Raw genomic sequence first — 16759 nt, forward strand, 5'->3', positions numbered from 1 at the left:
GAGATAGGGAGCTGATTGAGATGCACCCTAGCCATTGTATTTCTGGTGGGCATTTGTTAAGCTAGTTAGCCTGGTTGAGACCCCAGCATATACAAGCATCCACAACACAACATGTGCAGGAGTTTTCATCAGGGTGGCCTGAACATTGCAGCAATTAGTAGAATGTCATTCATGCTGTATTTTCAAGGGCTGAACGCACATCCAGTAAAAGAATATCAGAACTGCACTACACAAGACCTGATCTGTAAGATCTGTAAGACAAACTAGACACTCTGATGCCTGAGGGCAGAGCTTGGTATAGCTGATCGCTCGTGCCACATGCAATAAAAGCCATCTGTGAAGTCTGCTTTTGATCAGCAAGAGTTTCTTTGAGCCGATCAGTGGCGCTGTAGAGCACGTCATCATGAGAAGTCTTCAGCCTAACAACTTCATCAGGCGAGCTGCTAATTATGCACAAGGCTCATTAGCGAGGCCTGAGGAAACGTGGAGCTCTAAAACTTCATTAATGTAAGCATTCAGCCTGAGCATAATTACATCCCCTGCCCCCCTCTTACCACGAGACGCCACATTAACCCGCGACTCCATCCGGACACTGGAGCAGACTCTCGACAGACTTCCTCCGCAGCTGCTCCGGGTGGGATCGCACGCTCCAGTGTGGGTAGAGCATGTGCACTTTTCCCTTCAGACTCCGTTGTGAGCCCTTAATCAACACCGTAGAGCAGACCTCGTCCCATAAGACCGCCTTACTGCTCCCATACGATCTTGCATGCTGTCATCACTAAAAACCTTTCTGATGGGACCAAAGAGCAGAACACAGTGAGAACAGAGAATCAGTTGGATAGGGTTATTGATCTGATGATGCTTTTTGTTTCTTTTTTTCGCTGTCTTCCATTCTGTTAAAAGTGCGAGTCCCTAGGTCATAAGGTTTGAGGTTTCACAGCTTTGCAAGTGGATTTCATCACAATCTCTCGGTCTAATGCATGTGTCAAGCTGATATCTTGACAGCCATGATGAGACCTTTATTTGGAAAGGATGAATAATTTACTGGATCATATCAGAAGAAAGTGTTTGATTGTGCTTTGAGACCGCTATCACCTGTTTACCTTAAAATGTGAAAAGAATTTAGCCAGGCCTGTTTGCTCAATTTTTTTTTATCCTATCTGCTCTTATTTTACTTTAATTGAAATTAACGAAAATGGGTTTGAAGGCCAGAAAAATAGATACGATGAACAATGAACAGAACACACAAAATTGGCCTATTTTAGATCATATTAAGGCAGAAAGACGGATTCATTGAAACATTAAGACTGTCTCACCAGTTGATTGATCAAATGTGGGCTCCCAGCCAGCCACCGAGGACAAATTCACTCATGCCAACATTTTCTCTGGTTACAACATGTGAAATTGATGCTTCGCAATTCACTCTCACTCTCGACAAAAAAAAAAAAAAAAATATATATATATATATATATATATATATATATATATATGCCAGCCAGCCAGACCAATTCAGGTAAAAAAACAAACATAGTGCTCAAAACTTTAAAACTTAATCATGTACCTTATGAAGTTTCAGTTCTGTCAACTGGCCCGGAACTTTCTTACACAGGCTCCGGGTCATCAGGCCACTCTTTTGGGCCATGTCAAACCTTTTTATCCCCACTCACTAAAGACTGACATCAGGTTGACAATGACACTGATGTGTTCTGACATCTCAAGCTTAAATCCCTGTAATCAGGTGGGCCCAATCATACATACCAAAAAAAAAAAAAAAACTGAGGGTCAGCATAGAGGGCAAGACTGAGAATATGATGCCTGACTCAGTCTGATGGCTGGAGGCAGTTAGTAAGGACAAGAATAGGAGGCTCACTTCCAATCTCATCCCGGCAGACTTGCACAGGTCATGGGGTCAGAGTGATTACATGCTATTACATGCAACAGCGCAGCTCAGGTTTGTTGTTGTACACAGAAGAGGTCACGAGGACCACACAGGGACTTGGTCTTGGACATATAGATGACAAGAGTGCAGCTCTCAGGAGGAATTGCTTTAGAGAAGGCGAAGAGGGTGTAGCTAAAGAGAGGGCAGGAGGTGACAGCAGAAGAACATAAGAACAGAACATGAAAAGTGAGAGTGACATTGGACAACCACCAAAATACCTCAAAGGGTTAACTTCTTAAATGGAGGTCAGAAAAAAATATCATTGTTTTGACATAAAATGCAGTAGTAAGCATTGTTCTTCTAAAGATCTCTTTGGATGTGAATTTCAGTGTCCCTGAAGTAAATGGACGTTTTACAAGATAAATGGTTAATCCAGGCTAAATAAGTCTATATTGTAACCTTAGTTGGTATCTAAAATACACAAAAAGACAGCACTCTGACTTTCTGCTTGTGTGTAGTATCATTATTGATCAAAGTGTGCCTCATTCATAAAAAGAATTGCATACAAGTGTTCGTAAATTTAAGGCTTTCACACAAAATATGGTGTTTAAGCCGTTTTTTTACACCATTGGCCGGCGCCGACGTCGACGACATCGAGCTGACCTTTCAACGTGAAGATGTAGTTCCCAGCGCGTTGCAGATCAGGTCAATCCGAACAATTGTAGTTAAAAAGTATATATACATATATATATATATATACATATATATATATATATATATATTTTTTTTTTTTTTTTTTTAAAGACCTAGCGTTTCCTCAGCTGCGTTTGTGCATAGTAGAAGGGTACAGAAGAAAAATCTAGAATTCTTTTCCTCAAAAAACGTAATTTCTCTTCCACTGAGGAAAGAAAGACATGGATATCTTGGATTGCATTGGGGTGAGTAAATTATTAGGAAATTTTATTTTTGAGGTGAACTAATCCTTTAAGGATCTGTTATATAACTTTATATAGTTATATTTCCACTTGAGCTTGGTTCGGCAAGGAATGGAATGGTTGAGCAATGAAAATGTTTTGGCCCGATGATGGAAAAGCATCTGTACATTTTAATGTTGATGAATCCAGATTATTCTAAATGACGAAGCCTAGGGCTGTTGTATCTTAATACACACCAGAATTATTTAAGGATTTCCACACAAGATCCTCTGTACGGGTGCAAACATAAAAATGTCTCAAAATCCCCTATTGACTCGAAGCAAAGCATGCCCTTCACAAAAACAGCTGGAACACAAACCACAAAAACCTTTTTAAACATGCACAATTTGACATATCAATCATGTTTTCAGCTCCAATGGTGAAAGAAATACCTAAGGTGGGTTCTGTAGAAAAAATAAAAACTATTAAAAAAGGATGGACGACGGGCAGATTTTTAACCTTTTCTGCAAGGATGCATTACAATTCATCAAAAGTGACAAAGACTTAAAGACTTAAATTGTAAAAAAAAAAAGAAAAAAAATATTTTTAACTTTGTTCATCAAAAGAATCCTCGGGGGGGAAAAATCACTGTTTCCATCAAAATATTAAGCTGCACAATTGTTTTTGAAATGTTTCTTTAGCAAAATCAGCACATAAAAATATTTTTGAAGGATCATGTGGCTCTAAAGACAAGAGTAATATCTGCTGAAAATTCGGCTTTGCTATGTAGGAATAAATTACATTTTTAAATATATGAATATAGAAAACCGTTATTTTAAGTTGTAATAATAATAATAGAAATGTTATTACTGTATTTTTGATCAAATAAATGCAGTCTTGGCAAGCATGAGAGACTAATTTCAAAAACATTACTAAATCTAACAACCCCAAATTTTGCAGTAGTGTCAAATTATTTCTATCAGCACTACTAATAACGTCTCGGTTAAGTATGTAACCCTCGCAACTGCTATGGCGTTGCTGGTGGACCTGCAGCAACGCCATAGCATGCAGGGCGGAAGCGACGTCTCCACACGCCATGTAGGCATCCCTGGTCAGACCAGAGGAAAACCTCCAGGCCCGGGAGGGGAGTGAAGGGGCACCCCGCCAGGAGGAAGCGGTCTTAGGAAACAGCTGCATCGCTATAGACCGCTCCACTGGGGGGATTCCCTCGTACCCATGCACCGCCCCGCCATCGAGAGTGTTGAGGGAGGAGGAGCGAGGTTGTCTACGTCTGGTCGCCAGAGGGGCCATTTAAAACGTGGCCCGTTAAAACGACTCGTTGTTTTCTTCACAGAGGAGAACGGCCAGCAGTAGGAAGCGATGGTCACTAACGTGCCGTAACACCAGCACAAGAGGATCTTCTCTTCTTTAAAGAGGACTCGTAAATTTAACTTACTCTTCGGTACACAGCAGCTCACACAGAGACACACTGGATGGCTCCGAAGCAAAAAGCATTGCGCAATGCTTACTTCCGCCTTTTATACCCGCGCTGGTAGGCGGGTCTCGGAATGCAAATCTTGCATGCCAATGTCTATTGGCTCGTTTTTAATTCTCTCAAAGGCAATTGGCTCCCTACCGTGATCCCAATTAGTCAGGGAACTCCCCCGACGACACGTCGGAGGTCCCAGGACGAAAGGGAACCAGGGGCTAATATTCATTGTATATTCATACATATTCGGTAATAATGCATTTTAAGTTTGCTTGAAGGAATTCAATGCTATTGTCTCGCTGTAAAAGTGTGTAGGATAGAAGCATTAATCATGTGATTATCAGGGATCAGTAGCATTATTGAGTTTTATCCCTGAGAATTGTACTGTAAGCCAGAGAACGCATCTTAGCAAGGGTATTGCATGACATAAATTTGTTCTTGTTTTGCGAAATGCTGTGATCACTTGACATAGGTCGCTCTTGGTTTCTCAGGCCTGTGGTGCGCTTGTCAGCAACTGACAGATTTAAATATGATTTGCATCTCAAACCAGCCTGTGAGGAATTTGAGTGTGATTTGTTGAGAGAGAGAGAGAGAGAGAGAGAGAGAGCACCATAAACGATGACAGAAAGATTGCATTACAGCTCATACAGAGAAAAAAAAAACTATCGCTGCCAATGACCTTGAAGAAAATAGTCAGAGAAACTGATTTGCAGAGGAGGAGAAATGTCTCAAGATGATGAAGATAACGATGTAGAAACAGATAAGATAAGAGGCAGTACAATAGGACACCACCTCATATCAAGTTTACGGAAAGTAGCAAATATGAATCCAACCCGGCGTGAGAACCAATGGGAGAACGTTTAAACAGCTTAGTCGCACAGTCAATGCCACATGGACTACAGGCAAAGGTAGTGAATGAAAACCTGAAAGTGCAGCGAGCAATGACTAAAGTGGCTCAAATTTGACAGTGCCACTTCAAGCGCTTACTGGCGCAGTAATTTTACCATATATATTTGAAAGTTAATTTGCATGATGAAAGGTGTGCAAGGGGCTCACGGTAGGAGTGTCACACTCATAGACAGGTATCATTAAGGGAACATACAGTAAGATGGAAAAATCAGGCACGGTGAAGCAGATAATCTGCTCTTTTAAGATGCCAGAAGACTTATGATATTTACGCTTTAGGTGTGGTAATCTGGCTTTAATTTGGAATTATGCATGACTGGTACAAGGAGGCGGTGAAATGACCAGGTTTTGATACAAGGTTTGCTAAAGCAAATGTTGGAGTTGTGCTTTACTTAAAAATGCATGTTGCAGACATTTATTTTGCTTTGCCTCTAGTACAACATATCAGAGTTGGTATAAACCTTATCTGATAAATAGATCTAACTCACGGACCTTTGTAAATGGGTGTATGATTCAGCATAATGTGATGAATGATTATTTAAAGTTAGCTTAGCAAACATCAGAGTAACTGCAGAGTAAAATCTTGGGTTGGAAATTAAAAACACATAGAATAAAATTACTTTTAGTTCAATTAAAATAATCATCCCAAAAAGTGAGCAGAACACAAAAGCAGAACTTGTGAAGGAACAAAATGTTAATTATATATCTAAAAAAAACAAAAAAAAAAAAACAATGTGAAAGCCATAATAGTATAATGCTATTAACTCATGCAACTTAATTTACGCACTATAGCCCAAGTCTTCTGAAGTCATGATAACTTTGTGTGAGGGACAGACTGAAATGTAACTGTAAATGTTAATCTGTATCTGGAATTGAAATATCATATAGATAGATGCATAATATAACGCTGGGCTCGTTGTATTTTGTCTTCCAGTTTGTATTTCCACAGCGATCTTATGTATTTATGAATGTACTGCTCATTTCAATAGTCTATGGTCTAAAGACATTTGTTATGACATCTGCTTTAATCATTACAATGCTCATGATAACTTTCATTAACTCTACAATAAGTAAATCCACTTCATCAGCTAATTACTCTTTGACAGTTATGCCACAGAAATATACAGAGCTACTGCAAAAATGGAAGTTAAAAGACAAAATTCTAAATATGGCTCCACGCTTGTTTCTCTGCTGCATAAGGTCTATATACTTTTTAAGTGGTTGTGAAGTAATTACTTGTTCAAAATAAGTAACTTCTCAAGAGAGTCTGCGATTTCGGACACAGCCAGACAGTTACCGAGTGTCACAAACAAACAGCAGCATGTTTATGTTCATTATTATTGTAATTTCATGTGCTTTGAGACATGAGGTAGTTTAACGCTGTCTTCCATTTTGTAACCCTTTGAAGGCTCATATTTTCATGTGTTTTGAAGGAGGTGCGGCTTTGGAGAGCTCTGAAGGGAGGGTGGGATCTCATGCTTTCAAGGCAAGCTTGCTATTGCTAGGCTCTCAAATTGCCTACCCTACCTTTAAATCAAAATGAGGGAACGAGTTCAACATGACCACCATTTACTAAAAGAAGGGACCAATTTCTTAATTTCTGGCCACATATTTGTGTCAGCACGTTATGTGCAGGGCTTGCATTAAATATCTTTATATATAAAAAGCTGTCCTTGTCTAAGTTTCACTATTCATTATTATAGCTTTATTAACATTAGATCATGTGTGGAGAAACTCACAGGACAAAATAAATCTACTCACATAAACCAAGCACTCACTCACACCTGATATGATGCATTGTTTCATGTTTAATCAAACACCTTCCCTGATCGTCTTTATGAATATTCTGTAACCCATATGGAATGTGAAGACGAATAGGAATGTTATTCGCCGGTCAGAATGAGCTCATGAGTGGCCTCTGTCTGTTTGGCCACCAAATAATGCTGCTCATCACAACCGCAAAATTTAGTAAAACAAATGACATGGCTGATGATGATAATATGATAACTAATCATAAGAGAAGCCGTCGATATCGTACTCGGTTACTAACGTAACCTCGGTTCTCTCTAGAGAGGGAACGAGTACTGCGTAATATCTTAAGCTATGGGGAAAACCTCTTTTCTACGAGATATTGAAGCTAAAAATTATCCTTAATTTTGAATTAATGTAAAATGCTGTGCGGCAGCATGCAGACATAGGCAAGACGCCTCGCGCGCCTATTGGCTGCCCTGCGGCAACAGCAGCAGCCTATCGAGAGAGACCCTGGGTGACGTGATACCCGATGGGGGCGCTTCGCGCCCATTTCGTCACGTCCCGCCAGAATAGGCGTGGCCTTGGCCTATATATACGCTCAACAGGCTGATACCAACTGGTTTTCATCACTGAAGCGAACCAGCGCTGTTGTATGCACGGTAAGATACGCAGTACTCGTTCCCTCTCTAGAGAGAACCGAGGTTACGTTAGTAACCGAGTACGTTCTCTTACGAGAGTATCTCTCGTACTGCGTAATATCTTACGCTATGGGGAACACAATGCAACACGCCGTGCGTACTGGGATCCGACACCAAAGTTCCAAGGGCAGTAGCCCGGGGCTTGTATAGTGCATAATCACCGTAGACTCACAGAGAGTCGGAAAAGAGAGGCTACAAGCATCATTCCCCATGAAATAGCATCCCACAGGAGCTAGTTATGTTAACAGTGTTTCACGCAGACAGGGTGAACGTGTTCAGCCTGAACTGGGTATAAGTACGGGTTATTCAACACCCATGAAGCTGTTCTATCGATCAGTGAGCGATGCACAAGCAAAACTCAGCATTCTGCGCCGGCGCAGCGGGGCAGATAGTACTGAATTCTAGATCGACAGCAGCTTGGCCTGTAAGGCGTGAACCTCTAGGTTATAAAACCTTATAAATGTAGACGGCGAGGCCCAGCCTGCCGCCATACAGATATCTTGCAAGGAAATCCCGCTAAACCACGCCCATGACGAGGCCATGCCCCTCGTGGAGTGCGCTCTGACACCCAAAGGACACTGCAGGCCCTTAGAAGTGTAAGCCAGCGCTATGGCATCGACTATCCATCTGGATAGGCTCTGTTTTGAGGCGGCAAGTCCCTTGGAGCGTCCGCCAAACAAAACGAAGAGCTGCTCAGTGTGTCTGAAGACAGACGAGCGGGACACATAAGCTCTCAGTGCCCTGACAGCTCCTCCTCCTCATCATGAACTGGGAGGGCGCACAGGGAAATAACCTGGGCCCTGAACGGTGTGTTGAGGGATTTGGGCACGTACCCGTGCCTTGGTTTGAGTATGACTTTTGAGTCATTAGGCCCAAACTCCATTAATGACGCGCTTACTGAAAACGCTTGCAAGTCCCCTACGTGCTTCACTGAAGCGAGAGCCATAAGGAATACCGTTTTGAGAGCGATTGTTTCATGTCTGACAAATGGATTGGCTTGAATGGGGCACCTTTCATGGTTTCAAAAACCGTAGAAAGGTCCCACAGAGGGACTGAGGGGGGTCTGGGAGGATTCAGCCTCCGAGCTCCCCTGAGGAATCGCACGACCAGATCGTTTTTCCCCACTGACTGGCCAGACAACGGTTTTGCAAACGCCGCTTTGGCCGCCACGTATACTTTGAGCGTGGATGGGGTCCTGCCCTTATCCAGCTCCTGAAGGAAGGAGAGCTCTTCCGTAACCCTGCAGTCTGCGGGTGAAAAGCCCTGTGCTTGACACCAGGCAGAAAACACTGACCACTTTGAGGAATAGAGCCGTCTAGTAGACGGGGCTCTAGCCTGCGTGATTGTGTTTAACACTCCCTCTGGGAGGTTAGTGGGTACCCGTTGATGGCCTATGCATGTAGGGACCAGTGTTGTTTTTGGCAGCCCTTTTAGTTTTAGTCTTAGTCTTTTGGACAAATGCTTTTAAGTTTTAGTCACATTTTAGTCACTTATAAACTTAATAGTTTTAGTCAAGTTTTAGTCGATGAAAACAAAACATTTTTAGTCAAGTTTTAGTCGACGAAAACGCAAAAAGGTTTTAGTCAATTCTTGTAAAAAAAAAAAAAGTAGTCTTTAAAAAAATAGAAATAATAAAAGTGCAGCTGTGTCAAATTTTGTATCAAGTTCAAAAATAGAAAATAAATAAAAGTGCCACTTTGCAATCTTTCAAAAAGAATGAAAAGAATATAAATCCATTTGGCAAGACATGTCTATTTATCCCTGCATTAGTGGCTCAAAAGTCATGTTCAATGTTCAGCTGAGATCTGTACTTTGTTTCCAGTGAAGCAACAGCTGAAAAGCCCATCTCACAGAGATATGATCTGGCAAAGGGAAGAAGAATGCACTCTGCCTTTACTTAAAAACTTGATTTTTTCTTTAATAGATAAAATAGACATACTGTGTTTGATATGGGATTAAATTGATGGGTAGTGTATGGGCAATGTATTAGATATAAACGAATGATTAATTATTTTAATATTCCTTTGTTCCGATCAGAGTATGTGAGCGGAGAGCGCATTTCTGAATAATTCTCCGCTCGCTCATTTCGCTCAGGGTCGCGCGCTCAACACAGAATGGCCTGCTGGTTCGAGACTATGTGGAATAAGGGCTGCCTCCGACTAAAGTTTTTTTTTTTTCTAGTCGACTAGTAGTTGCTCATTTAAGCCATTAGTGAACAAATCGCCCCTTTATATTAATTTAATTACTTAAATAGGCTATACAGGATAATGAGCATTATATTGCCGCACTCAAGCGCACGACCACACGCATAAAGCTTGCCACAAAGAACCGGCAAAAGTAATGATTATGAATGTGTAAAAAATAGCAAGGAGACATTTAATTGTTTATTAATAAACTGGTGTTTTCGGTGTCGCTGCAAAGATGAAGTTGACGATGCGGACTCGCGAAAGAATAAAGATATAAAGGCATAAAACGGAAAATTTCCTCCCGTTTGTAGGAGACCTGTCACGTCTGTCACACCAGTGGGGCGCGCCCCACACTTTGAGAACCGCTGGATTATACTGAAACTAAAAGTATGTCCATAAATCATCCCGCGTTTCCGACCACCAAGCCCGTTTATTGGCTTCGCTGCCATGGTCCTTCGAAGATGTGTGGTGAGTGACTAGCAGCAGCCAACGCAGGTGTGGTGTTGTTGTGTGGAATCAGGCGCGCGGCATGGCGGTAGCCGGGTGGTGGGCGTACCCAAAACAAGGATTATTTTTTACAGTCTATGGATGGGAAGCGGCAGCATTGCTGATACTTTTTATTTTTTTTTATTTTTTTGTTGTTGCTCAAAACAGACAGATTTCACGCAAAATAGGCAGAAATGACACTGTGAACGTCAGACTTATAATCATTTTCGTTCCGTCTCGTCTTGTCAATGAAAACTCGAAAACGTCTCGTCATGTTTTAGTCACCTTGGAGCCATTTTTAGCTAGTCATCGTCGCGTTATCGTCATAAAAAAAGTGCGTCAACGAAATAATTTCGTTATCGTCATCATTGACGAAAACAACACTGGTAGGGACCATAAATCCGGGCGAGGATGCCAAATCGAGCCCTTTGCCTGAGAGAGGAGGTCTCTCCTCACCTGTATCGGCCACGGGGCAGTGCTGGTCAGCCGCATCAGGACTGGGAACCAATTCTGGTTCGTCCAGAGCGGAGCCACGATCAGCTCTGGTCATCCGTTTTCCCTGATTCGTTCCAGCACTTGAGGCAGGAGCGAGACAGGGGGAAAAGCATAGAGGGGGCAGCAGGGCCATACGTGGGCCAGCGCATTCCTGCTCTTGGAGAAAAAGTTCGGACAGTGAGTGTTTTCTTGGGACGTGAAAAAGTCCACCTGCGCTCTGCCGAATGTCTCCCACAGCAGTTGGATCGTCTATGGGTGCAGCGACCCTTCCCCTGCTGGGACATTGTTTCAGGTTCAGGCGACCAGGCACATGCGCTGCTTTCAGTGAAGCAGGTTGTGCTGAGCCCAGACCAGGAGGCGTTCCGTCAGCCTGTAAAGGTTTCGGGACCTGGCGATTTATGTATGCCACCACTGACATGTTGTCCGACCGGACTAAGACGTGGTGGCCTTTTATCTGGGGACAAACACGCCGTAGCGCGTTGTCGACTGCCAGCATTTCCAGACAGTTTATGTGTAGGAGCTTTTCCCGTTCTGACCACTGGCCAAAGAATGGTCTGCCCTCGAGCAGCGCTCCCCATCCCGAGGTTGAGGCGTCCGTGGACACCACCGTCACACTCGAGGGAGTCCCCAGACTCACGCCTGACTGATACCAGTCAGCTATTTTCCAAGGTTCCAGAGCCGAAGCGCATTTCATGTCGACCCTGAGGCGAAACAGACCAGAGGCAGGCCCAGCTGAAGTACCGAAGATGCCGAGGCCATGAGGCCCAGCATTTTCTGAAACCTTTTGAGCGGGACTATAGAGCCGCGGCGAAAGGATTTTGCGGCGCGCTGAATGTCCAGTTCACCCTCCGGTGACAGACGTGCTTTCATAGACAGCGAGTCCCGCACTGTTCCCAGAAAAGAGATTTTCTGGCTGGGAAACAGCGAACTCTTCGCCAAATTGACTGTGAGACCCAGATTATTGAGATGCTCGAGTATGTTCTACAGATGTGGTTCTGTGTTCTATGAGCTCTGAATGTGATCGAGCTAGAATCAGCCAATCATCCAAGTAGTTCAAAACTCGCATGCCCTGAAGTCTCAGGGGTGCGAGGGCCTCGTCCATGCACTTTGTAAATGTATGGGGTGCTAGGGATAGGCCGAACAGTAGGACTGTGTATTGATATGCCTGACCCTCAAAGGCGAATTTCAAGAATCCCCTGTGACGTGAGGCTATTTGTTTTTGGAGAAAGGCGTCTTTCAGATCTATTGACATAAACCAGTCTCCCTGGCGCAAGGATTTTCCTGGTTGTCAGCATTCTGAACTGGCGCTTCATAAGCACTCTGTTCAGCTGTCGCAGATCTAGAATGGGTCTGAGACCCCCGTCTTTTTCCGGTTCAAGAAAATATCTGCTGTATAGCCCCCCTTCGCTCTGAGCCTGAGATAAAGGTACTATGGCCCCTTTGCTCAGCAGTTTGACTATTTCGGCTCGAAGTAGATGAGATACTTCATTGTTTACCGTGGTTTCGACTCGCGCCGTGTAACGGCGGGGATGTCGAGCGAACTGTAGCGAATAGCCTCTTTTTATAGTGTTCAACACCCATTCTGATACCCCGGGAAGTTTTGCCCACTCCTCTGCGTGAATAGCTAGAGGTAGAATGAAATCCGGGCTCTGGCCGCGGCATAGCGGCGGCCGCAGAGCTTCGGTGTGCTGAGACATAAACACTGTGTTTACAGTGTGCGAGGTGGGAGGCGGGCCGATCACGGCGGGCAGCCTGGTCGCGCTCGAATTCTCTATGACAGATTGTGGAGAGAGAGCGAGCGGGACAAACCCCACGGGGCTGAGCGTGTCTGTGAGGGAATGTGGGCGTGGGACAGCGGGCTGACTGAATGTGTGTCGGTTTCGTTTTTACAGGTTTAGTGTTTGTGGGCACTGTGTCGTGGGCACATTCACTACATTTTTTTTTTTTTTTGCACAATCGACATGAGTCGATTTTATTTGTGCTAGCCCTGAACTGTGGCGGGCTGTGTCTGTGTGTGGGAATGGGCACTGAGACGTGGGCATTCTTACAACACTCATAACACCATTGGCCCTGGCCGGAATACCAGAAAATACAGTCTTTTTTGGGATTTATCTGGGTCGCCGTAAAAATGGCGTTTGTGTGCAGGCAAGCGGGCCATGGTACCGGCTTGTTTACTGCAAAATACACTGGAACAGTCGCATTTTCTTGGAACTGAACGAGCGAAAAGTTTCGGTGCAAGTCTGGCCGATGCGAGACTAAATTTTATCTGCTGCGAGAGCTGGGATCGAACACTGGTGTCCCGTGCAAAGGCTTTGGGTTTCGCCACTGAGCCACAGGGGGAAACGACAAAAGCTTAAAATAGCTCGAGCAGATAAGAGAGCGTCATCACAGTTTTGTGTGTGTTGGCGTTTGTTTGCAGGCGTGTGTGTTATACAACAGGCTCATTGCTGCAATATTGACATTTTCAGCCGCTCAAACTAAGAGGAGCTGAGAAATATTTGAGAAATGGAGATTGGTCCGGCCTCGGCAGGACTAAAAACACACTCTTTCCTCATTTTGCCGGTGACGCATGCCCACGGGGGGCGGGGTAGCTTTCTTATAACGTAAAGAAAGCTAGCCGCGGTTATGATGCAGGCCCGTTTAAGCCAGGATAGAGCAGCTGGCCTTCTCTACAGATGCAGCTATCTCGTCGTCATTAATGGCGGAAGCGGTGGCGCGCGGCGGCCGTTGTCCGTCAGTGAGCGACTTGATTGAAGCTGGTGAAGCTGGCGGGCGAACCGGCAAGCTTTCACAGCTGGAGAAGGCTCGGGGACCCGCTGAGTACGGCGCTTTGCGGCGCAGCACTACAGCGGGCGGGAGTCTCAGTCACCATGGCAATAGCTGGCCTTCTCTACAGATGCAGCTATCTTGTCATCACTAATGGCGGAAGCGCGGCGGCCGCTGTCCGTCAGTGAGCAGCTCGATTGAAGCTGGTGAAGCTGGCGGGCGAACCGGCTAGCTTTCACTGGCTGGAGAAGGCTCCGGGACCTGCTGAGTACGGCGCTTTGCGGCGCGGCACTACAGTGGACGGGAGTGCAGACTCGGAAAAAAAATGCCAGGCAAGTCCTCAGAGTCAGCATGGCAATAGTTCCACAGGAACGAAGCGTATTTAAAAAGACGCTGCTCTTTTAGATAAAGAGAGAGAGAGAGAGTGTGAGTCGCGACGCCGAACACACACTCTAGCAGTGAAAAAGGATATTAACGCCGGAAAGCGTAGCAGGTACGGCGGCTGAAGGCGGCGAGGTGAAGGCCAGCGGCTTCAGGCTCGAAGGCTTGTCCCGCAGAAGGCTAACTATCAGACGGCGCGGCTTCTCACTCCGGATCCAGCGATGCAGTATTGCATGTCAGTAGATGAAAATCAGTTTGTATCAGCCTGTCGAGCATATTTATAGGCCAAGGCCACGCCTATTCTGGCGAGACGTGACGAAATGGGCGCAAAACACCCCCATTGGGTATCACGTCACGCAGGGCCTCTCTCGATAGGCTGCTGGTGTTGCCGCAGGGCAGCCAATAGGCGCGCGAGCCGTCTTGCCTATGCCTGCATGCTGCCGCACAGCGTTTTACATTAATTCAAAATTAAGGATAATTTTTGGCTTCAATATCTCGTGGAAAAGAGGTTTTCCCCATAGCGTAAGATATTACGCAGTACGAGAGATACTCTTGTAAGAGAACTACCCAAATGCGCATTCTTTTGGATTATAAACCCCAATGGAATAACTGACAAGACAAATCCATAGCTCACGTGATTGAACAGGTATGTGCATATTTATCAACATTTTTAAAAAAGCGGTTTGCTTTTCTGTTATTTTGACAATTCGTGCAACAATTATGAATGAACGTAAATTATCATACCTTGAACATCCTCAAGAAGACGTTGCCATAAATCCATACGGATACATAAAACGGATCCATGAGGTGGTAGTCCATATGATTAATGAACAATATTCCAAGCCTTTTGAAGGCAATAATCTAACTCTTCATCGTTGCTCTCGCACATGTCATTCGTGGTCGCATTTTTAAACGTGTTGAGTCACAGTCGGTCATTACGCTCTAGAAACAAGCTTGTGCACTAGTGTGCAGTGCATCCACATGGTCGATTTTACTCGGTACGTTTACCTTGTTCTATTCAGGCCCGGTTTCAAAAACAGGGTTGAGATTAAGCCAGGTTTAGACCTTAGTTTAGCATTTTAACTAGCTTTTGTTAACATGCATTAGAAAAAACAAAAGCATTAGGCCTAACTGGTGTGCATCTTAAGACAAAGCAATGACACTGACATATTTAAGATGTGTCAGTGCAAGTTGCTTTTAGATAAAACCGCTCAAACATGCATTTTAGTCTGGGACTAGTCTTAAGCCTTGTCTGTGAAACTGGGAATATGGTTGGTGTAGCACACTGACTCAGCCATTGAGAGCAGAGGCCTGTTAGCTTGTCTCGCTTGTCTCACAGATATATCATTAAGGGCTGCTGTTATGCCCTTCCTGGAGTAAATGATTATCATTTTGACACTTGACAAATCAGAGGTTTTCACAGTTGTTTGGATTTCTTTTTGCGATTCACTGGTGGCACCCAAACACATGGCATATTTCTTAGGGGGATTATTTTCACACATTCATTATGTTCAGTTGATTTGACAGTGCTTTGGCTGTAACAGTATATCAAGAAACCTGTCATAGACAACCAGTTGTAATTTGCAGACAGTGCTACATAATGTACCTTCGGTTGACGCAATTGTCCTCTGTCTGCCAGACCTTAATGTAGCCTAGCCTACTGTTTGTGGTTCCCTTTTTCTCAGACATTTTTCTCTTTTGCAGTGTTTTCCAGTTCCTATTAATTGCAGTTGGCAGACAGAGCTAACCCATAATTATTGCATTACAAACGATGATGGGGATAACTCAATGGGTTTGTTTTATGACACTGGTGACTATTGGTGTATTTAGTACTGTAAACTAGGGGTTTTTAATCTTTTAGATGCTACAGACCCCCAGATATGATCATCCTCAGGTGTGGGCCCACCATTCTAAAAATGTAAAGGCATCTATCATTTATAAACAACCAACTTGTACAGTGAAACATGTATATTATAAATCTAAAATTACTTTCTATTAAACATTTTAACGTGTTTAATGTATTGTTTAATTATTGTATTATTTATTTTTATTATTTATATTAATAACAAATATTTATTTTATTGATAAATAACTAGCCTAATATATTTTTTAATCAAATGTTTATTAATAATTTTGTTATCTTTTTTTATTATTATTATTATTATTATTATTATTATTATTTTTATAGTTTTACTCTAGACATTTCCACAGACCACCTAAAACTGTCTGGACGGTAGACCAGCCTCTAAAGCAGCAAATAAAAAGCAACTAGAGCTTGTTACTATCATGAAGAACCTTTTTTATATACTGAAGGTCTGACTCTGACATATAGGCATGTTCCATTAATGTGTTACTAGTGACTTGAATTAAATTGCATGAATCATATTGCATGCTACTTTCGTATGAGTGAGAAATGAGAGCCAGAGATCTCAGATTACTCAGATATTCCTGTTATGCAGTACTGTTTCATGAGAGTGGGGCTAGTTGTCACACTTCAATAACACTCCACCGTTATTTTCGGGAAAAGAAAGCATAAATACATAAATACATGCATAAATAAATAAATATTGATTGGTAAGTTGTTACAATGGAACATGGCACCTTTCCAGCAAATTATATTATGAAACAGTTTTTAATGTAATATACTGCATCAGACTATTGTTTTGGCCAACAAACTTTGTAATTAATAAATACAACATACTGTATGTGACAACTAGCCCCAGTCTGATTTACTCTTGTCCTGAGAGTACAGTTCAAACTTACAGTTAAAATCTACCTAGTTATACAGTTGACTCTTGTCTGAATGT

The 16759-nt window shown here is 43.2% G+C and overlaps 1 long non-coding RNA gene across 1 annotated transcript; it reads right to left on the reverse strand.

The window, feature by feature from the left end:
- Positions 1-355: 355 nt before the first annotated feature.
- On the reverse strand, positions 356-14826 carry LOC143741745 (uncharacterized). Its single transcript, XR_013205223.1, has 3 exons — positions 14697-14826; positions 555-790; positions 356-443 (listed from the first exon to the last, which is right to left on the reverse strand). It is a non-coding gene; the product is annotated as an uncharacterized LOC143741745 (long non-coding RNA).
- Between the last annotated feature and the right edge of the window lie 1933 nt (positions 14827-16759).

Source organism: Siphateles boraxobius, unplaced genomic scaffold, assembly GCF_051911475.1.
Source record: "Siphateles boraxobius isolate OS27281-9 unplaced genomic scaffold, OSU_SipBor_1 1, whole genome shotgun sequence".
Taxonomy (NCBI): domain Eukaryota; kingdom Metazoa; phylum Chordata; class Actinopteri; order Cypriniformes; family Leuciscidae; genus Siphateles; species Siphateles boraxobius.